We start from the raw sequence: 23,723 nt of genomic DNA, 5'->3' as shown, positions 1-23,723 counted from the left end.
CACGCACTGGTTTCCAATCATCCTCTCAGTGTAAACACTTGTAGACAACCGCGAATATTTCTATCTGCAAACCTACAATTTAATGACGTGCACGTAAAAACGCCAGCTTTAAAAATGTCACCGCTGATGAGAGAGGTGCAGTTTAAACTCTGGCTCGAAAGCTGCTGAAGATTTTAAGGTATATTTGTTTCCATCGATGCTTTCATTTGCATTATTATTTGTTTAAAAAAAATCCTGTCGTGCAGTTTTATGAAAGTCGGTTAATTACGCAAAATTTGAGAGGAGAAAACACACAAAATGACCTTAAAAAGATTCAAAAGGGAAACAGTCACGATTGATGTATGCCGGAGGAAGCTGCTACATAAAAGCAGATCCTCTTGATGAAATATTGCAGGAACATTAAAGGCATATATTGATTCTTTTCTTCAGTTTAATAGCGGATGGTTTCGCACTACTTCTTTGCGAGTTTTAGCATATAAAGTCAAGTTTATCAAAAACAAGAAATGTTGCTTTTTGGTTGGCGGGATCGTCCCATTAGTGGAAGGTTACCGGTTCAATCCCCAACAATAATATCTAACTATGGTGAACGCTTCCTCACACGGGCAGCAGCTCTCCCCGCTAAAATACTTAATAGTTAAACGTTAGCGAAGAGTGAAAAAAGGGGGGGGAGCAAACTTTTAAAAATACTTTTTTTTTGTTTACAGAGCAGGTGGCCCTGACGTCACACGGGGTCGCAGTACGCCCAAAAATAACAAACACACCTCCGCGAACAAGCAAGTGCCTCCCCTGGGGGGGTTCTAGTCCCAAATATACTACTTGCTTGCCGGGTTGCTGCCTGATGTGTGTTTGAATCGTAACGAAAGAAAGAAAGAAAAAAAAAAAACAAGCCGCTTCTTCTTCCTCGCATTGCGCGTCATTCAAACAGGACTCAGTATATTGCTTTTCTCTCTGTTGCATTAGTAATAACAGCGGCGTTGACGGGAGACCGCAGGAGAGAGTGTGTGTGTGTGTGTGTCTGTCTCCGACAGCGGTGCCCAGCGGAGGAATATTTGAGCTTTTTTTTATTTACTCTGCAGCTTGTTGTTCATTTTCTCTGCGTTATGGTGAACTTGGACAGTCACGTGCGAAGACGGCTGCAAGTGTAGAGGACGACGGTTTCTCACCTGGCGTGTCCACTTTGACTTTAGGGAAATATACCTGCCGTTTCTCGTGGTAAGTTTTCCTGCGCAGGAGCGTATTAGTCTCCGAAAACCTTTGACTATTTTTTCTAAACCTCTCTGTCCACTGCATTTGAATTAGGAAGTGAACCGCTGGTTGTCAAGTTTTTGCTTTTTGTTGGGTTATTATTTACACGTTGCGCTCGGAGTTAGCGAGCTGCTTTGACAGATTTCCCTTAGCTCGGTATTCGCTTAAAAAAACTGTTAGGACCTTTTGAGAGCACTGTCCAGTCTTTGCCTGCTCTGAAAGCTGAACGCTGATTTTTTTTTTTTAAGTGCGACGATATAAAACAAGTTGTTAATTTTCTAACACATTTATTCCACATGTCTAACAGAATTAGGCTATTTACCGATTTTTATTCACCGTTATGTGATAAATTAAATATTTAAAAATTAATTTAAAAAGTTTGCTCCGAAACCAGCTCAATTCTTTTGTTTCTTTTTTTGTATATATATATATATATATATATATATATATATATATATATATATATATATATATATATATAGTCTTCACTAGAGAAAAATAAACAAAAAACTACATAAAGGACAAGTATCTACATGAATTTAATTGGAAGCTATTTTATTTTCCAGCTGAATTTATTTTTTATGCAGCTACCTACTACGTTGTAGTAATTAGTAAAAAAAAGAAGGAAACTGTGATTTGATTTGCATCTTATTGCAGCTTCTGTGTGTAAGATATGAAGTCAGTTTAATTCTTTTTCAGTGCAATCCTTTAGTGTTCTAGCCATATAATGATATCACATATGACTGGTGGTTTTAAAACCATGTTCCACTAGTGCTCAGTTATATTTTTCTTTAAATACCACTGTCACAGCTTCTTAAGCTCAAAAGGTGCATTTAGATTTAATGATCCTTTACCTGCATGACTGCTGTCTGCGTTATCAATATCTACGATTAATCAGCTTACCGTAGTTGCATGCTCCATTTTTATATTCCATCTTTTTTCGTTGTCCAGAAACAGACAGGGGTGTTGGTAGTGTATTGCTTTTCATCATGATAAACCTCCAATTCAGACTAATTTCTCTAAACATTACAAGCTCCTAAAAAAATCTTCTGCTGGCCTCCTCTATTTCACACTCCCTGTCCCTCCTGTCTTGCAATCAAGTGTGGCCCAAAAATCAATAGATGTAACTTTTTTTTCCCCTCTCTTTTGGTAAAGAAAGGCTAACAAGGCACTGGGAGCTGCAGAACTCTTCAGGCCTGTCCTCTGATCAGCTTTCACCCCTAGATTAGCTGGATCGACCTTACTTGTTCAAGCCGCAGGGTGCACAGGTGTTCCCTCCTCAGTTATGCAGGTGTGGGCCAGTTCCCCCCCTCACTCAGCAGCTCTCACTCTTCAAAGGCCAGGCGGCAATAAATGCCCCTTGTGAAATATGTCAGCGACAGCGCACAATCAACCTTTGTTGAAATGCCCCTGTAATTATTTCTCAAAGTGTGTTTAAAACAGACTCTTGTTTACTTGTTGTTTAGGTGTCCTTGCATTTGGTAAGTGAGGCCACTGGATTTTGTAAAACAGGATGCATTCTTCTCCTTCCCTTACCCACTTAAGGCAGTGGGAGAGATGCAGAGAGACCTGCCATTAGTCTCCCTTCAAGACTGACCGTTGTTGGGAGCAGCGCACTTATTACCCCGGCTCTCCCCACTCTGCGTCCATTTTTTGATTGCAGCATTCATCATTGGGTGGTCGTGCTCTACATTATGGTAATAGGAAAATGAATGTCCTCCACAGGATTAATGTGTATACCCTGTCATATGTTTCAATCATTTATCAAAATTAAGATTCGGCTTTCAGCTCAATGAACGCTGGTTGATGCATGATTTTGTCTCAGATATGAGAATTGTTGCTTCTAGCTGAACTCAAGTAGAAAAATCCTTTGTGTTTATTTATTTTTTTTTATTCTAATACTCCTGTGGAAACTTGCACAGTTTCCACAGTTTTTTATTGTGCACTGTGCAAAATAAAAAAAGGGGGTGGGGGGGTTTGATTAGAAGAAAGTGGCTTTTATACACAGATCACATCAGTGTTGTTTTTGGCTCTTTAGATAATGAAACACTCATTTTTGGATTAGTGTTTGAATCGCACCATCACCCATCCCCCAGTACCACTGTAATGAAGCAGACTGTTCACTCAACCCTTGAGGTGTTGGTGCTTTTCTTTTCTTTTTTCTTTTTTTTCGGGGGGGGGGGGCATGCATGGTTAAGAAATTTGAGGGAGTGGCGCACTAGCAGCATCACTTATCTAACCTCGTCAGTGAGCCCATCCAGTGTGTTTTCACTCAGCCCCTGTTACATAAACTTAAAGGTGATTAAATGGCATGTGTTCAGGTTATATCCCTTCATAGAAATGTTTCTATGACAACCTCCGTACCTCCGTGCAAGTTAAAGCAACCAGAAGTGATCACGTCCGTCCCCCCCTCCCCGCTGCACTTTGGTTCCCTCCCCCTCCAAGTTAAGAATGGAATTTGTGTTGACAGTTTTGGCCTTTAATGGCACTTTTGTGCCGCGCAAAAGTATTTGTTTACCAGGATCATATGCTGCAAGCTGTCAGCTTTGGAGAGATTGACTTCTTAAGATAAAAGAGTGCATTACATGCTTAGGAGGCCACTCTTTTGGACTGTAATTATCCACATTTCAGTAATGATGTTTTGTGTGTCCCAGTTACTAAGAGTCTTGAGACAGCTCAGACTTTTTTAGTTACGCTCTGGGTCACTTCTTAAGCCCAGCTAGACACCGTTGTCGACGAGGAACGCTGTGACTCTTTGGCTGGAGAAAGCTGTGTAGGGTGGGGTCAGGGGATGTGGATTATAGAGAGATTGCAGGCTCCTCACACAAGGGTGAGTTAATAGGGAAAAGTTGGTAACATACTCACTGACCATTTGATTTTTATGCTTGCTTTCCCAAGTTAAAAAGATTATGTGGCTATGCTGTAAATTGACTTTAATCAAAACAGTCACGTATCAAAATGTCCTGTAAAGATTGTTTTTGCAAATATTACTACATCTTACGTCATCATGTATCCCTCCAAGGGTTGTAAAACTCACAAACAGATGACCACACTCCACAAGCTGAGATGTGTAGTTTTTTGCTGGCGTGTATCACAGTGTGTCTGACTCTAAATGCAAAGAAGCATTCATGCAAAGTTATAAAACATTAGCTTTGTGTACACAATCTTTCTTACAGTTATGAAAAATAAGTCATGCTTTTCATAAAGTTTAAATTTCTCCTCTTGGCTGTTCTACTCTTGACCGTGACCTCATATATTGTAGTCTTCCTTTCAGCTGACACCAAGCTGCAACCTTCAGGGGTGAAAGATGGAAGCCAGCACGGATTGCCAGAAACTGCAGTTCCTGTAATAGCCACTTGAGGCTGTCTCCAAAAGCGAGTCAATCTCCACAGACTCCAGCATTAAATCGCTGAACTCTACAGCCTGGTACAAAAGCATTTTATTCATTCTCTTTAGCTTATTTCCAGCTTTTTGGGAAGATTAGGTTTTTGTTAGAATTTATCCATTTAAATGTTATTTAAACTGCTATGAGCGACAGGTAATTGGAACGGTATTTCACTTTTCTAGTCCTACCACTCAAAGGTGGGTGCTGACAGAGGTGGATAAATGCTAGCTGTTTGCTGATTCAAGTCACTAACAGTACCTTCCAACCATGCAGCCTTTTGGAGCCTTTTTAATGCAGTTAGCTGACAAATGATATGGATTGCTGTGTTGTTAATTGTACTTTCAGACTTTCCAGGAAGTCTCTTTTAAGTTTGCTGAGTGATGTTCTAACATTTTATTTGTATGTTGTTTTTTCCATTAAATAGTATACATCTGTGTCTGTATGATGCATCCACGCAGTCTATGGATGCACCTTGACAACCAAGCTTCCACCCACTCATCCAGATGTGTTCACTTCTGGTTCTAAAAAAAGATGGAAATGCAGGATTCAAAATGTGGAGCCCACAACGGGCGATGTTGGTTGTGGCCACATACAACCATGGGTCCATTTGATAGCAGCCACAGACCTTACATGTTTTTATATCCTCAGTTTTTCTTTCTTTCTTTTTGAGTTAGCAGTTGCATGTTTACTGTGTGGCCAGTGTGGTGTGAGGGCATGACAGCTTTTATTCAAGTCACGGTCAGATGGACGATGTCCTCATGTGAAAAAAAAAAAGTGTTGGTTTTGGGGGTCTTGCCCTGAATTAAAGACAGAAGGTCACTCATGGTAAAAGGCAAGGTCACTGTTACTCAGACTGCATTCAGCCATCAGCTTGTCACTTGTAAACAGTGAGGACTGAGGTCCACTGAGGTTTAGAAGGTCTTTATATATGATATGTTAATAGAATAATGATTATTTTAATTAATTTCACAATAGAAATGTAAGAAAAAAGAAAAAGAGGTTAGGTTTCATAATGCCTAAGTTGGTTTTTACCTTAAATAAATAAATAAATATAGTATTAGTTAATGAGTGTACAGTTGTAAAGACTGGGCTTTATAGAATGGTTTGTATTGATGGGTTTTATCCTTTTTAGAAACAAAAACACACTGTGCCTCACAGAGGAAACAACCTTTCCTCTTTACCCTAAGAGACACAGAGAAAAAGGGAAAAATGTTTATTTCAAACATGTTGTGTGTGTAGGGGGAAAAACATGAAAGAGAGGGGGGGGTCATGACAGTAACAATTTTTGACAGGCACATTAGGCTGCAGAAAGAGCATCCAGCTCGGGGCTGAGGGCATATGGTGCTGCCTTCTGCTGGCATAGCTCTAGAACAAGTTACAGCACTCGTGCAGGGTCACGACTGTCTCAGGTTTGTTCCTTCTGTCTCACCCGTCTAAATAAAAACAGGGGGGAGAAAAATGGTAGTGGGGGGTTGGGTTGCGGTGGTGTTGAGCATGCTGGGCATAGCTTTGGTGTTGTACACTAGCCGTGTCTTTCAGCAAAAGGACAAAGAGAATGTTCCCAGTCAGGCCCCTTTGAGTCAGGACATAATTTGGTCAAAACGTGGAAGGGAGACGTTTGACATTTCCAGAAATGCATCGCTTTAACTTTGGATTGTTTCGCCACCATGTACTCTCCACCACAGTTTTTATTTCTGGCAATGCGAATGTAAATCTGCATAAAACATAATAGCAGTTATCAAGTTCTGAGCAAGTACAGCGTAGTGCTTTTCTCTTCTTTCACCATCTGAACACCCGGCTCGTGCTCCTGGATGGCAATCCCTAATCCTACTCTAAACAATGGCCATGTTTTCACCACACAGGCTTTTCTAGGTTTTCTCCTCTGTAATGTGGAGAGGATGGACTTGGATATTGTGGAGGATGACGCAGGGCTTTGGTTTGAAGGCAACAGATCGGTGGGAGGGTAATTACAGGCTACTGTGTGGCTCTTTGGATTTTCCCTGGATCACAGCTATAGGCCATGAAGCTCAGCCTCAAATGCAACTCTCTGAGAATGAAGTAAAATAGCCACAACATATGGACCCAACAAAACAATGGTTTATTTTTACGATTTTTGATGAGTGGTTTTTAATTTAGATTGTCACTCCTGGCAAGGAGCAGGGCAGATGGTGCAGACTTGAGTGCCCATCAGAGCCTAAATACCTCCAGGCAGCTGTTGGCCATAAACTTTTTTTCTCTAGCATTTTCTCTCTTTAACACGGCTCGGGTCAAGAGGAGTCAAACCTGTTACAACACCTGTTTCTGCATATGCAAATCTGTTGTTTTGTCATTTCATTAGGCAAGGCGAAAAGACGGGGGTCCCTTGTGGTTGCAAATGCGACTGGCACTGGGCCCAGTTGGCACGCTGCACTGTAGAAAGACGCTTGAGGCAGGGTTTGGTTTCTGTAGCACAAGCGACTTAACCATTGGGTTCCTTTACATCACAGCTCAATTTCGGGGTGGGCTCCTAAAATTTGGGGACAAAGTTGGACTGGATGTAAGGAGGGGGGAAAGTTCCACTCTCTATTTTATATGTATATCTTCTCTGTAAAGAGGATCCGAAAGTGAATGATGAAGGAAGGCAAAAATTGGCACACGTGTGGCTGGCACGCGCCACTCGCCTCCTTCACCCGGGATGGGGTGGGGGTACCCCCCCTCAATATCCTCTCCTCTACTCCCCCTTCCCAACCTCATCCCTTCATCATCTGGCGCTCTCCCGCAGCGCTCGTCTCTTAACCACATGTGCCAGTGCAGGGCCTGCTCGTGCTCCGGGGCTAATTGTTCACTGGTAAAACTGCATGCTTGTTGGTGGGGGTCTCCCCTTCAACCAGGCATAGGGATACAAAGCAGGGTGGCGGTGTGTTTGAGAGCGTGGGGTGGGATGGGGGGGCTCAAGATCATGATCTCTTCATGCAGTTTATTTTTCCCATATAAGTCTGAAGATTGTCAGTTGTAATCCTGCCTGTGTGCTGAATGCAACAAATACACCATGAAATTAAAGGTTATTGCAGGAGCGTAATGCAAAAGCTCTGTTTGAGATTACCAAAGCTGTTTGCAGACTTGCAGAGGATGAGAAGTGGGGAAAACACAGTATGTTTTCCTTTCCTGTGTTTGACAGTTTATGTCTTCCTTTGATCACTGGATTGATGGGTCATTTTAAACAGATGTTTAGAATATTCAGACTTCCTTTCATTACAGTTGTTCAAAAAACCTTTAAGGCATTACAGTTACACTCACACTGAATGTATCTATCAACATTTCAGATTCCAAATTATTTTAAAATACAAATTTGTATTTTAAGTAGTTAACCTTGGTGTGTTGTCACTGAATTCAGTGTAGCGTGCTCTCTTGAACTTTTTTACAAGTGCCTTCATCAGCGTACACTTAAGAGTTAGATGGATGGAAAGACCCAGGACTAGTGCCTTTGCTGAGTTAATCTCATCTGATAACTGCTGTCTTCCCCTTCCTTCTCCTCCCACTCTCTGTCCTCCTCCTTTCTCTGCCATGGCTTGGTGGGTCTGATTTGTAGTTCTGCTCCTCTCTCACAGAAGGCATTAAAGCCAGGCCCCACAAGCCCCCTCTGATATGGGAGAGTTCATTAGAGATGTGCCTTTGATGGGCAGCCTTTTCATGTGACTACCGGTTTTTCAAATACCTTGATGTAGAAGCTTAAGAAGCCATTGTGCAGTAAGCCCTCCTTTTGATGCGACTTATTTAGATCTGCATAGTAAATCAGGGGGGAGTAAATAACCAGCCAGCAGATGGAAGCAAGGAGATAAGGCAGCAGCGAACAATCGCATTTGTATTTTGTTATGATGTTGACAGCAGCTAAAATTCACTAATCTAGAGCCACTGATCTGCATTTCAAAGAAATCTCATTTAGCAGCGGGGAGGATAAAGTTCCTCTCATTGTGTCTATTTTATTGCATTCTTCGCTAATTTATCTGCCCACAGATTTAACGTGCAGGGCTTGGTGGTAGGAGCCGGCGTCCGTGCGTTGCATAGGGGGTCTTAAATACTGTGAAAGCGGTTACGTCTAGACTGTGAGCTGAGGGTAATTACACGTCTGACCATGAATAGAATGAGTTTGAAGACTCATCTTTCTTCAGGCAGGCCTGAATTGCTCGACTAACACTGATAAGGAGCATTTGGTCCCCACAGAAATATTGCCAGTGACTTTCCATAACGCCCCCCCTCTCTTTCCAACACCAAGGATGGTATTTACTTTTAAGATAAAGTTATTGTGTATAGTAATCTGACTTGTTAGCATAATGTCCTCTTTCATCGCAGGACCCTCCTTTTTCTGATGTGTGGAGGTATTTGTGGTCCAGGTCTTAAATAGTTTATCTTGACTTAGCGCACAAGCACTTTATGTAAATATCAGCCTATAGCATTATTAGACCTTCATGAATAGTTGAATGCTTTTGCCATATTTATAAGTTGATAGAATTTACCAATGGTTTTAGACTTGGCATAAAGACATGTGTGTTATTTGTAAATCCCCACGAATTGGAGGTCATGCAGACTAATAGCATTCCAAATGCTTTTCCACTGAATAAAATATAACATCTGCATGGCCACAGGGTGCTGTGATGATGGAAGTCTAGCCAGGAGCAAATGATTTAAGAGAAGTGGGGGGCATTATCTAAAAATTATATTTTATATCTATATTATATCTAAAGTGGCTCCTTAGTGTAGTGGTTTACACATTCGATAACAGGGAACGAATCCTCGGTTTGATCCCAGGAGCCGCAAGTCCTTTTGGGGTTGTGAAAGGAAGGGCATCAGGTTTAAAAAATCGGCCAAATCAAACATGTGGAGATACCTGCTGTGGCAACTCTTTGTGAATAAGGAAGCAGCTGAAAGTAGCTTATCCATATTATATCTAAAATGTGCTTTTTCAGATGTAGTAATCCCATCCAAGTAGATGTTTCACTCTACTTAAATACACATTAAAACAATTGTTATTCTGAAACTTTTCATGTCGGTTTTCCCAATATCCAGTCCACTGGTTGGTGCTCACCCCCCAGTCTTAAACCTTCTTACCCCATTCTTTGCAAATATTGTGCAGCAATATGTGCAACGTTTTTTCCACAAACTCAAAACAGTGAGAAATTATACCAGTTGGCATGTTTTTGTTTTCAGCTGTGCTCTGTGAGCTCCGGGCCTTTTGCACAGTTCAGAGAGCACATTCCTTAGGATTCAGCAGTCGCTGGTTGCCTGTAGGGGTCATTGGAATTCTGGGAGAATAAAAGGGAGAGGAATAAAAAAACATCCCAGGGAGGAACATCCAGGCCATTTTTTGCCCTTCATGCCCCCAGCAGCAGAAAGTGGCCTCTCTGATGCTCCTGGGGACTTGTTGTTAGCCCCTAGTTCTCTAAATGTAATGCATGTGCAATAAAAGTGTCCAGATCAATCAGTAGCTGCAGATGTGGCATTGTATTCTTCTTTCAATGTACTTGTGTGATTAACACAAAAATCATCAATGCTAATGGGCTCTAAATTATATGGATACCATAGCATGTGTACTTAGATTCAGACAGCTGAATGGAAGTATATGAGAAATCAATCGTGTCAGGTTAACGGTGTGATTTACTTGGCGTTGAGAGCTAGAGCCTTCCAGGCACTGCGCCTTTTAACTTTACAGAGATTGAGCAGTTTGGGGGCAGGGGAGTGTACTGTATCGTACATTGCCTGTTGGTGCATGCATTTACACACAGATATATACCCACACACATATGCTCTCAGGCTTCACAGCAAAAATCCAGGTGCACTTTGTTGTCACAAAGTTTACTGCCTTCACCTACAAACCTTACAGAAAATAGTTATGCAATAAGCCATCTAGCCCACACTTGTTAGTTCCAGCAATGAATGTTCCTAGGGGGAAAAAAAATCAGTGTGTCATAAAGTAGTTTTGGACTAACAGTGTGCTTTTGTTTTCTCTAATCTCAGAGAGCTGACATTGCTGGACTGCTACCCCACCTGTGACGGACAACAACAGCAAGTTCTCTCCCTGAGGGTAAGTATTTGAACATAGTCCCTTCATGTCCATCGGTCAAAGCATCCTGGACCTTGGGAGGGATTTAGAGCAGCATGTATTTTCAAAGCTCTGTGTTAAAATTAAAAGTACACAGTGCATTCCTAAGGCCAATTAATCTTTCAGAGTAAAACTCTTATGTAAAACAGTTGTGTGTTTGCATGCAATGACTGTGTCTTTGTTTTTAGTCTGTGCTTGATAGTGTTACGGTATTGTTAACCTGCCCGTGTTAGGGTGATTGTAGTGGCTGGAAGAGGTCAGTGGGGCCCCATTCCTCCTCAAATGTAACAAATCTTCATCTTGTCTACCTTGATAGAATTCCCCCTTCACTGGGCAACCTTTCAGTTGTGCCTGTTTGGTTTTCACACCCCAAGGATTTTCAATCTACTCTTACTTAGAAGTTATGATATGCACTATGGCTGACAAATGTGAGCAAGCTTGGATTTCTTTTTTCTTTTTCTTTTTTTTTTTTTTTTTTTTACTTTTTCTTTTTCTTTTTTATGCAATTGATGTCTTGATTGAGATTTGTAGCAGAACTAGAATTGAAGAGGGGTTACATTGTTCCTAAATTCGGTATATTCCACATGTATCTCTCTATATTGGTGAACACAGCAGGTGGCAAAAGTGGGACTCCACTAGTCAGACTTTTTCCATACAAATAATGAAATAAATAAATTATGAAATTGAATTTTGTGAATTGGAATGAAGAGTAACAAACAAGGAACAAAAATATATGACTATTAAAAAGCCCCAAAACATTTATTTATGATGTAAATCTAGTTTATTTGCATGTTTTATTCCAGCCTAGTCCGTGTCTTTACTGCATTTTACCTCCTTTCTTCCTCTGCTCTCTGTTTCACCGTCTCTGTCACATTGTGTGCTGAGCTCTGCTAAGCAGAGCTTATGAGAGTAAAGCCGACAGTTTTTCTATCATTGATAGAACAATGTTTGTTTACAATAAAATCACAATGCAAGCAGCCAAACAGAACTTAAAAACATTGGAAACTGTTGCATTAAATTAAATGGAGTCCACAGATCAACCCGTAGCCTCAGATTCCAAATCCAGCTATTTCTAGCTATTTGAGTCAGTTACAAAGTATCTGCTCAATGCATGTCCAGACAAATGCGCTTTTTTGTTGTTTTTTTCGGTGTGCTTCTCATATTTATGGTCCGACATGTTTCTTATTTTTCTTTTTAGGGATGAAATATGTATACAGTGCACCCGTAGAAAAAAGCAGACGACAAACACTGTAAAGTGCAAAGTGGTAAGTGAAAGCAGTTTTCATTGTCCTTGCATGCCTGGTGTTGTGTTTTCTTTCAGATTAATGTGTCCACTGTAATGAGGCACATCAGTCACGACTGCTGATGGGGTTTGGCTTTAGAGAAACAGTCCTGGGTGCTGAAATGACAAATCAGCAGAGCGGGGTATGAGAAAAGTGTACATATCAGTGTATCGTTTTCTTATGGATATATTGGTCATATGGTCTGGAGGGTGTTATTGTGACCTTATTAAAAAGAAAAAGCACAAGTGTTGTTTAAAGGTTGCACATGATAATCTGCCATTTTACATAATGCAATAGCCATTTATTTATTGCAGTTAATTAAATGCCACAATTATTCTGTCAAGGCCAAAGATGGAGGAATGTTTGTCTTTTTTGCAAGACAATGCATAAACTTGTTGAGGTGGAGCTATTACATTTTGGAGCCAATCTGGTTCATTTCCAAAAGAAGTAAAAAACTTTTTTCTGTGGTTGATTTATTGTTTGAAGCTAGAAGTTTGTGTCTGTTTGCTTTGAATCTATTTTTAAAATCTATTCAATCCATAACCTAACAGGAAAAAAAAAAATTTTTCTTAAAACACCATCTTGGAGTACAGTCTTTGAGGTTAAAATGTGATTAAAGTGTGTGCACATAAGCAAAGACACTCAGCATCTTGGGTGCGAGACCACTTCCACCTTCCCATTGCTTTCATTCCTGAGTGAAACAGAGTCAAGATTTCTTTTTCCACCTAAAAGAGATTTAAACATTACTTCTTAATTTGTCCAGTATTCAGTTAAATCTTCAAAGATGAACTCTTACTGCATATCTGCTAGCCTAAAAATGTCCCTCTAATCATTGCAAAAATGTGTAATTGCCTCAACACTGCAAGCTGCACTTCCACCGTAGACACATATAAAAATCTACAGCAATTAAGCATATCTTTGGCTACTTTAAAGAAGCTACAGCTCAGTCTGAACAGCTCTCTGCGCACATTTCCAGTTTGAAATTGATTTCTTGTCATAGATCAGAGACCTCTTGTCATACCATTTTCAATCCTCAGATGGTTTCTCTGAGCCCGCTAACTGTCGTCCCTGTGAGTGGGCAAACAGGGGAACCTCCACGGGTCTTTACCCTGGGCACTCAGAACAGTCGAGGGGGTAGAGGCAGAAATCAAAGGGACTTGGATCATTCCCCATTGGCAGCCTCCATTGTCTAGCTGATTTGGGATTGGTGGAGAAGGTGAAAACTGCAGGGTCGGTGTGTGGGGGTGGATGGAGATCAGGCAAAGCAACCCTTCTTTTTTTTCTAATCTTTATCCACCATTAACCCCAGTGCCCCCGTGTGTGGCTGAGATCAGGGCCATTGGTCAATCCCCCATTCACTGCCACCCAGAATATTTTAAAGTTAAGCTCCATCGCTTAACAAAAAAAGTCTTACTCATCAAAGGTTTAGTTTCCCTTCTTTCCCCCTTTTCCTCACTTTTGCACTCACTCCCAAGGATCTGCTGCCGTTCTTCATGCGCCCTTCTCTCTATGGTCCACTGTTTTGTCTTCACACTTAGGAAAGAGGGAGGGGGAGAAGCTGAAAGTTTTTTGGAAGTTCCCCAGTTTCCATTTTTCGATTTAATGAAGTTTGGGGTAGGGTCTGATTGTGTCATACTGTGAGCAAATTGGAAGAAAAGCCAGTGACATCTTGCCCTTTGCTGAGCTCTCTGATTAGGAGATGTCCTGTTCTTACATTACCTCCATGAAGGAATTATTTTTGCATACCTGACATTTATATTTCCAGCAATTTTTTCCTCTTCTTTTTAACTGGTGTGAATGCTCCATATAAAACCCAGTTTAAGAAGAAGATAGAATTCAGTCCAGGTCCTGTTCTCAGTATAAACACTTTAGATTAATCTCTTTTTCCACACTATACTTTTTTCCTAGCAACTATCGGGTATTTATCTCACTCACATCTATCTAAAAAAGAAATAACTGAGGGTCAGAGTAAAAAAGCAAGAGAGGATGTGGAGATGGAGGATGTCGGGTGATGAGTAAAGAAAAGAAATTGCACGGCGAATGTTTGTCCTGAGTGCACAGTTGCTATGAGAATGAAGTTTGCAAGGAGGCTCAGAATGAGTATTACCATCATTACCTCAGAAGAAGATGGCTCTATTGATCCTCTGCGGTATTCCCCTCTTTTTCTTTCATGCTATCTGTTATCCAGTTGATTATAAATTGCCAAATCTTCATTCGAATATGAACGGATGAATCTGAATCTAGAATATGTAATTTAAGAAATTTTAATGCAGGAAAAAGAAAGTTAATTTCCCTCAGCAAAGGTGGCCTGCCTCAGCATACTTTGGGGCCCTTGCAGTAGTTCTGTATATGTGTGTGCGTCATATTAGATAATACTCGTTGGAAATACCGCATGCAATAGCTTAATTTCTGAAGAAAAGGGAGCAAAGATCTGCTGTTTCAAGTGTTATTCTTTCCTTGCAATTTAATTCAAGAAAATCTTGGGGCGTGGAAGCAGGGCCTGATGGCATCTCTCCAAGAGCCTGAGATTATTGTGAAACCCAACCTGAGGCAGGCATGACATCAGAGAGGCCTGACTTTAGGTTGAACTCCTTATTTCAGGTGGGACGAATTATGAGTGGGCTTCGCTCGCAGGTGATCGTGTCCAGTGAATCGGTCGCACACACTCACGCATTCTTCTCCCAAGGTCTGAATGCTGATTGTCTTGACAGATTGAACTCGTGTGTTATCACCAAGCTGTCACGCAGCCTCATTTTTCAGCCTGCACAAATAGTCTAAAGTTTATGTTAGCCCTTCCCAGCGCAGTGTTTTATAGGGATATTGCCATCGTGACATAAACTAAATCCTACAGTGTTTTAACCTGCTGATGAGTTCTGTTTATGTAAGGGTCTGCATGCTAAGGTGCAGTACATGGAAATAACTGAGTTGCCAAGAAGTTGTTCCTGAATTCTTGGGAGACACTAAAAATCAAACATTATTTTAAATGTGATTACAATTAACTTTTTGCACGTTAGCTTTGTGAACTTAAGTCTGTCATAACTACATTTAGTTTTTTTTTTTATTTGAGTGACTCAGTTTTGCTGTTTTTAATTAATGGTAGGATTCCTCTCTATGATAAGACTTTCTCTCTCTCTCTCTCTCCCCCCCCCCCCCCCCCTTTACTTTCTCTCAAAGTAAAAGTTTCAAATCAAACCACACGGTCACAGCCACTGAAAAAGCTTTTACTCCAGAGGCAACAAGCCAAGTCCTTTGTTCGTAATGATCATTTGATCGCAGCTTGAAAAGGGATACAGGCGGCAGCGAAATCCTACAAGAGCTTGGAATCTGACTTCCTCACCACAAACCACAAGCCTAGACAGTGCAACCGCTACTACCTGGTTGGAGGCGAAATGGGCAAAAAGTATTCATGTGTGTGGAAAAACACACTCACACAGCATGCTCGATTTGGGTCATGGAGCTGACAGACAGTGGAATGTGAATGTGTGTATGTTGACAAACTCCACTGCACTCTGAATGGGGTTTGTGATTACACCTCATCATGCGTGTTGCATCGGTCCTGTCTCCGGCCCCGATCCTTCTCCCTCCCTCCATCTCTCTCCCTCTCTCTCTGCTTTCCTCTTGCCTTCCACTCTCTCCACCCCCCCACACCCCCCAATTTCTCCCCCTCTCACCGCAGTGCCTCTTGGGCAATCATGTGGTCACACTACCTGACTCCTTGCTGCTCAAGAGTGCAGTTGACAAAAACAGCCCGAGGCCCGTCATGTGGAAAAGATTCAGTCGGCACACAGCATACATCCTACCCCCCACCCTACAACTTCTCACTTTCTCCCGCTAAGTAACTGGAGCACCGGGGTGTTTCCTTCTTCTGCTCACCTGTGAAGGAAAATGGCAGGGCTTTCCTCCTGTCTGGCCATATGAGAGAGTGGGTATTTTTGTGTTTGCAACTTTGCAGCCACGGTACGTGGATGCTGCTTTAAACAGCCGTGCAAAAGCGCATGTGGGTGTACGTGTGTGCTTTCCACCCTCTCCCTACCACACTCTGAGAGGTGCAGGCAGTTTCTCTTTGTCTGATGAGTTGCACACCTCGTGTCATGTAACATAAAGCTGGCGGTCAGTGAGAGCTCTCAGCTGTCAGTCAGCTTGGTGGTCCTGGCCTGTCGAGCTGCTCACCTGTGTTTATTGGACAAGACCCCCTCCACATTACCCAGGGAGAACATCTTGTCTCCCCTCCTTTTCTTTTTCTCTTCCTCTCTGCCATGCCTTCTCTTTCATTTTGTCTCTTTTTATCATTCCCTTTGTCTGTCCTTCTTCCTCTTCCCGTTTCTCAACATAGTATCATTTTTGTTTAACTTCTCTCTCAGTCATTTTTTAAAATCCACCCCTACCTCCCTTCCCGAACTCTTCTCCCTACTGTCCTGTACAGTTTATTTTTCTGGCTTTCTTCCCTGTTTTTGCTTTTCTACTATTCTTTTGTTTCCTTCTCTCTCCTTTCCCGCTGTCCGTTTTGATTTTGAATTATTTTGGGACCTCTTTTGTCACTCCTTTGAGTTTGAAGCCAAAGAGGCGGTGGTGTTCATCTTTTCTCTGCACCTGGATGAACACACGCACGAGCTTGCTTGCACCGCCGCTGGATGACTGATTGAAACTTGTGTCTCAAAGTTGCTAATGTTCACTGAAGCATTATATTGTAGATAAAGTAAATAAACTGGGGTACCATGGGAGAAATCTCTGGAATAGACTGCTGAGATCTCACAGATGACACACACACATTCACATGCATGTAGACTGGCAGAGGCTTTCTCTCTTTCACTTACACAAAGACGCACACACTCACACATCAAGCAAATGGCTGAAGAGATGTCAGCGAGGCTGAGGCGTGAGCAGAGCTAGGGCGCGGAGATATTTTCTATGGCTCAGGAATTTCACAAGTTTAATGTTTTTTGAGAAGCTCTCTAGAAAAATAACAGTTAGACTCAAGGATCTGCAGTCAAGTGGTCGATTATATAGCAAGCATATAGCTATAGAGTCTATTGTTAGTATCTATTTTAAGATCTAATGAAAAAACATTTTATTCTTTACTTACTGAATTTCCTAGCAGGTAAGTAAGTCATGCTTAACCAGGTAGTTTTCACATATTTCACAGCGTACCCATAGCCAGAAACCTTGGACTGTATATAAAGGATGGCTGTAACCACCATTATGTCATCCATTGAGTTTGTAAAGTCCAGTTATGAAGCTTTGATTTTAGTTTTTTACCAGTGCCAGATTATTTTTGGAGGGTAGAAGTCGTCATATTACACAAGAACATTTAAGGTTAACTTGGCAGATAATGCTAGTAGGTTTGGTTTTGGTTAAAACGATGAAGGCCATACATAGATACAGATGTTGTTATTTAATGCACAGCAAAATAAAAAAATAACTATAACAATAATTTCAACCACTGTAGCACAGATTTGTTGTATGGGTGGTACCACAAAGCAACACGTATTATTTGTCAGCTAAGTGCTCCAAAAGGCCCCACACCGCAAACATGATCAAGTGAGTCAAACTAATAAGGCTATGCTAAGAGACAGTTACCAGCTGCAGCTGCCTTTGTCAAAAATCATAGATAGCATATTCCAGTGAAATCAGCCAAAACAATTAAAATGCATAACTTTAAACCATTAATGTGGGAGATTTTCATGTGGCAGTAAGTATTCATTCCTCCACCTTTGGAGCCAGCCTCAAATGGCTTTTTGAGGAACTGCAGGTTCTGGCTTCTTTCTTTAGGCCTGGAGGTTGCTGCTTGGCTAAAAGCTTTTCATCTTCATTTATTAGCACTCTCTCTAGTCTGAACTTTGTAATTATACTTTTCTTTCCAGAAGTTTTTTTTTTTCACCCTTTTGAAAGACCCTTCTGACTTCAGTCAGTCCAATTCAAATTATTTTTGTTGGACAGACTTAATAGCTAGGCTAGTTAGCATATTGGTTAAATGTGAGGGCTGACTCTTTGTGGCTGCAGGGTTTTAAACCAATGTCCACTGAATGATCCCTCAGTTTAGAATACTTGTGAGGTATTAAAGCCACACATCAATAGAGCCCTCCATTCATATTTTCACCTGCTATTATTTAAAACTCTCCTGTATTCAGTATAGTTCCATTCTGTGCTGTAAAGTGGTATTGGTGACATGGTAATACATTTGCATTGTGCCCAATGATAAATACTCTACCAGGTTTTACTCACTCCGCTGCTTCCGAATGTGTCCGGACAGCGCCTATATTGTCAAAGGCACGGGGGTCATTCAAAACTCGGTCTCCCTCCCTTCTGCCTTTTGTCAAATATTGCTGTGCGGGTGATAGTTTTCTCATTTATTTAGTGAATAGTTGGCGGGTGAAAAAGAAAGAATTTTACATTATGGAAATGATGGAATGGGTTATAATCTCCCACATATTCATCACAGCAGACATTGGACCCTTGTGATACCGTCCTCCATTTGGCTATTGTTCCCTTTCTCTTTTCGCATACTGTTCCCCTCAATGGGCAAAGCAGGCTTTAATCCTGTCTCTCTTTGGAATGACAATGTTTACTAGCTATCATTCAATAAGGAGCCAGGAGCACGAGACACATCCCTCTATCACTAAATGCTGTGTGAATGTGCTTGAGCCAGCTACAGAAACACGCTGTGAGCCCACTAAGGATAAAGGAGAGGCTGGCTCTACAAAGTGATTAGACTTTTTTGTGTGTGTGTGTGTGTGTGTGTGTGTGTGTGTGTGTGTGTGTGTGTGTGTGTGTGTGTGTGTGTGTGTGTGTGTGTGTGTGTGTGTGTGTGCGGGTTTTGCAACCTTTAAAATCATTTTAGAACTTTTCTTTTACTTGACCCTCTTGTCATCCTTGTACTTAGTGTATACAGTATATTTGAAAAAATAAGCTTAGTGCAGGCTTGACAACACACTGATACAGCACCGTTGGGTAATTATTGCCTGTAAGTAGGGATTAGGGTTGTGGATGTTGACAGTAAATTGGCTCAGAGCATGTGTTAAACACGCCTTTATGTACAGACACCTTCTATTTTCTTGCAAAAATGGAAGGTGACTATTCATAAAGGGACTTTTTTTTCTTTTCTACATCACCCTTATTTAAGGATTGGCAGCACATTTGGTAAATATGTCTTTTGTTGTGTAAAAAAACAAGCGCGGTAATGAGATTTCTAAATATAAAACTTCAAAGAATGAAAAGCCAAACCTTTTTATTGTTTTTATTTTTCTCGTTTCCTTTGCCCTGCCGCACTATTTGCCTTTCAGAGTCTTGACAGCTTTAGAGATTAGTGCCATAGCTGCTAACAATCATTAGTGTGTTTTCACCATTGTGTCATGCACTGTTTTCTACCACCACCAACCCCCAGCTCTGCCTCCTGCGTGTCTCCTGCTTTCGTGCCGAGCAAGGAATGAAAAACAATCGTTATGACCTCCAGCGACCCCTGCAGACGCACAGTCAGTTAAATGGTTTGTAAGACGTTTAATTACCAAATGGTATAATCGTTATTCATCTCATCATTAGATGTATGATATTAAGTGAATTGCCTCCCCTGAGTCCCCGTGTTTCACAGATCAATAGATTTAGATGGAGTTTGAAGGGAGTAGGGGGCTGATTGGGAAGTTAAAACACTTCTGAGGCTCCTGATATGAACACAAGCATTGTTCCTGTGATGCACAGTGGTGACATTGACTCATTTATTTATGCAATTAGCTTTTATGTAGGTTTAATTATGCTAATTTCAATGTCGGCAGACAGGAATGGTATGTCACTTTTTTTAAATGGATTTACAGCTCCTGGGTTTATTTGGTGGTGAAAGGACAAGAAACAATGAATAAGGTTATGGCACCGCAGACTTCCCATCAGCAGAGTGCTTGCGTTTGCACTTTGGGACACTTTGTTGGTATCGTGCTTTGTTTGAAGGCATTGTGGAGATTGCTAATGCAGCGTGTACACCTCTGAGGCCCAGTAGCCTGCAGCTTGATATTGCCTGTATTCCCAGTGTGAATATGGCTGAGTGGTGATCGGGGACTTGCTGCACCAGAAGCTGCTATTCACTGCAGCAAGCACTACTAGCCTGAGTTAATTGTCCATTATCTGCTATTATCTAAGCTCTCCCTCTCCCTTTCTCTTTTATTTTCTCTCACTCATGATTCTAGCCATCACCACCAGTTTCACTCAGTATGCTGTATCCACTGCTTCTTTTTCCCTCCCTACTCTAGCAACCTTATACCAATGGTGTAGTCAAGTCCTGGCAACTGAGTTCAAATAGTAATAATGATTCCCTTTGTTCCTGACGTACCTCGAACAGGATTCTGAACATGAAGTCAGCAAAGCACCATGTTTAATCCTTGTCTTATCGTCTCACTAGTTGAGTGGGAGGTGCTGAACATTCTCATTCAGAGTACACATTTGTGGATTATTTATTCTTAAAAGCATGCAGAGGAATCCAAATACATTTGAATTATACTTTTTTTAAGTATAAAGTTAAAACGTGTTCAATATGATTAACAGTGACAAGCTATCATTTTGACAAGAGAAGCAATCTCTTATCCTGGATAAATAAATCAATTTAATTAAAGTTTATCAAAGAATATCAGCTTCTTCTTTTGGTTTCTCTTTGATGACATGATAGATCTGTCTGCAAAGGTGTTTGAGGAATCCTCAAATATTTCACTTGATGGCACTGTTTTCCTTTTTGCTCCAGCTCAAGCAACAGGGAATGTTTTATGTATGCTGGGCACAATGTGAAAAGTCTGGCTATGCCACAGATACGTGTCTTCCTCTTTCCTTCTGTCCCTGGGCACTGAGAAACTGTCAGAACATTGGCAATAAAAAAAATAATAAAATAAAATGTGCACTATATTATTTAAAAAGAAAAATATCCCACAGATAAAATGGTTTGAATCTAAGTACGCATTGATCCAGTTACTAAAATACTTTATTAAACTACTCCTTGTTGTTTTTGCTTCGCTGTTTAAATGAATCCACATGCACTCCAGTTGTGTTGCTATAAATTCTTCTACTCATTCCAAGCAAGATGATGCACACTATAAGACATTCCTCAAGTTAATTTCTTTCCTTGATATAGTTTTGTCCTTGTACTCAATTAATCACCACATACCGCTAGACTGCATATTAGACCTCACCATTTACTAATAGACACTTTTTAAGGCTTTCATTTACTGTATGAAATTGCTGATTAGAAAAATGTGGGAATCTTGTATGGTAATGTACAGCTCTTCTTGTGCAATTTATTGCTGTAAATGCCAAGACCTTTGAGGGGCAAAACATATTATTAGAAAGCTACTTAGAAGCCAATACAATATTTTTTGTATTTTTATGTTTTTTTCATGTGATGTACTTGTAGTTATGCAGTGCTTTTCTGGTCTTACTGACCACTCAAAGTGTTTTGAAAAGTGCTTTTTTTCAGTCAGTCAGACTTTGGTGTCAGTACACTCAGTGCAAAATCATGTGTCAAATTCTGTCATGTCATTTGTCAAACCCTTAGAAAAGAAATTAGCTAATAAGTTTTAAATATTCCCAGGAGATGGTTCACCTTTGGGAATGTACATTTTTAAGTCGACACAATATTAACTCGTGTTTTTCATTTTTCTTTTTAATGTTTAGACTTACTGTTGCTAATATTTTAGATGAAACTCCTAGAATTGTATTGTGTAATGAATTTCTTCTCATTGTTCAAGAGTGACAAGACACTGAATGTAGGGTTCATGAATAAGGTCAAGCAAACTGAGGATTTTTAGGGTTATGAATGATGTGTTTATTACAATATTTAAATCATTTTACAATAATATATAAAGAATGTTATATAATATATGCATGCAACCAAATATCTGTCAGTGCTAGATTGTAAATTGTATATTTGTTGGTATAAATTGTGGTATTACACTGTAAAAAGTAGTTGCCAGTTCATACCATTATTTAACAGGGACATTTCTTACATTGTAGTTATGAGTTGAAAAAAATAAAAAGTATTCAAGCCTAAAACTGTAGTTAAGAGCGCTCCACTCTGGCCACCATTTGTCCATTAGTTTTCCTGTTCTCTCACACAGAGTGAGACTTAAGCTGAGTTTAAATAGGAGTTGGATGGATGGATTAGAGGTGTGTGGGGCGCTGGGGGATCAAGATCATATTAAGTGCTCACAAAGCAAATTGCTCAACATTAAGAAGTCTTGATCTGGTGGTCCTGCTTCACAAGCAGCCTGTAAAGAAGCAATATATCACAGTAAAAAATAACTACAGCTTGTATTTCAGCATCGTGCACATCATAAATAAAGGTGTGCAACGTATAATTGAGGCTCGTGCACGGGGAACTCGGCTGGAGATGAGAAATGGAAATCTGTGTACTGGTAAATAGATAATCACACAAAAGTAATTGAGGTTTTCAAACCCCAATCTAGTCTGCCAGCATGAGCTCGTTTGCATGTTAATCACGTCAGTGATTTCCCTTCATCACAGGGAAGTCCGTGCACACTTCCATAACCAGCTTTTAATTGCATTTAAAATGTCACAGAGGTGGAACACATGTAATTTAGCCAGAACTGTGTCCAAATTAATGGGTACTACTGAGACGCTCCATTGGACAGGGTTGGAAATGAGAGAGGCTGTCCATTGTTTGGGTCTTTATTAGAGATGCCTCAGTCTTTCCGTCTCTCCACGATAACATCTTTACAGCACCTTTTGAAGTTTCTATCAAGACTTCAAAATGAAATCTGACAAGCATTTTGTGAACGACTTAACTCTACAATAGATGCCAACTTCTTGCAAAAAAAAAAAGCCAAATGGATGGACATTAAAAAGATGGAAAAAGGAAACATCAAAGGAAGAGAACGCAAAGTCCAAGTGTTAGGTTTTAAATGGAGAAAGAAAGGGAGGAATAGTTTATTTTCTTTCATCACCAGGTGTTCTTTGGCGTATAAATTACCAAGATGATGTTTCCATAACACAGCTTAGGGCACTCTAGAGAGGGGAAACCTGCAAAACAGACCTATTTAATTTTTCATAGAGGTGGACCATCAGGAGCAATAAGCCAATATTCCTCTTCACCTTTTCCAGATGCCTTCTACACCACTATATCTTACCAAAAACCCAAGCCCCTCTTACTTTTGGATTTCATTTTTTTTTTTTTTTTTTAAGAAAAAGTTCTGCCGAGACCTACATGAAAGGAAGGAACTGTTGAAATGTTAATTTTACCATCTGCTGTTGAGGTCTGCTACCTTTGTGTGTGTGTGTGTGTGTGTGTGTGTGTGTGTGTGTGTGTGTGTGTGTGTGTGTGTGTGTGTGTGTGTGTGTGTGTGTGTGTGTGTGTGTGTTTTCTTTTTTCCTGCCTTCTTTAATTCCCAGTAGTTCTGTTCTGTTTCATGAATGTGCTGCTATTTTGGCTGTTTGAAGTCATGGGGTTTCTGTGAGCGTGGCTACGACTGGCTGGAAAATACAATGCCACATGGCGGATGGTGGAGACTGTCCCATTAGTTTCCTGTTTAGAGCCCTGTCCCTCCTGGTAACACTGCTTCTTATACCAGTCCCAAGGATCCAGTTACACTCCCATGCATGCCCAGCTCCAGCACACAGTTTGTCCGTCCCTCTTGCTGACTCGGGCTTGCCCTCGCTCCCTCTCCTTCATGAGTCTGCACGTCTTTGGGGACCTATTTAGTCTGTTTATCTTAATGCTGAGGATTTTAATCACTCGTTAACAAGACCC

General features: G+C 40.7%; 1 protein-coding gene across 5 annotated transcripts in view; it reads left to right on the top strand.

Moving 5' to 3' along the window:
* Positions 1-809: 809 nt before the first annotated feature.
* Positions 810-23,723, top strand: part of foxp2 (forkhead box P2) — a 104,419-nt gene continuing 81,505 nt past the window's right edge. For 2 of the 5 annotated variants that reach the window (XM_012921761.4, XM_012921756.4), the window contains exons 1-4: positions 810-1,212; positions 4,520-4,671; positions 10,622-10,688; positions 11,905-11,971. The gene's annotated coding sequence lies outside the window, so the exon portion shown is untranslated. Of the gene's footprint in view, positions 1,213-4,507; positions 4,672-10,621; positions 10,689-11,904; positions 11,972-23,723 lie in introns of all 5 variants that reach the window. The other 3 variants (XM_076875422.1, XM_076875423.1, XM_012921757.4) reach the window with 3 other exon arrangements.

Source organism: Maylandia zebra, linkage group LG17, assembly GCF_041146795.1.
Source record: "Maylandia zebra isolate NMK-2024a linkage group LG17, Mzebra_GT3a, whole genome shotgun sequence".
NCBI classification, from domain to species: domain Eukaryota; kingdom Metazoa; phylum Chordata; class Actinopteri; order Cichliformes; family Cichlidae; genus Maylandia; species Maylandia zebra.
The sequence above is the reverse complement of the archived record's forward strand: the minus strand, read 5'-3'. Positions and strand labels throughout refer to the sequence as shown.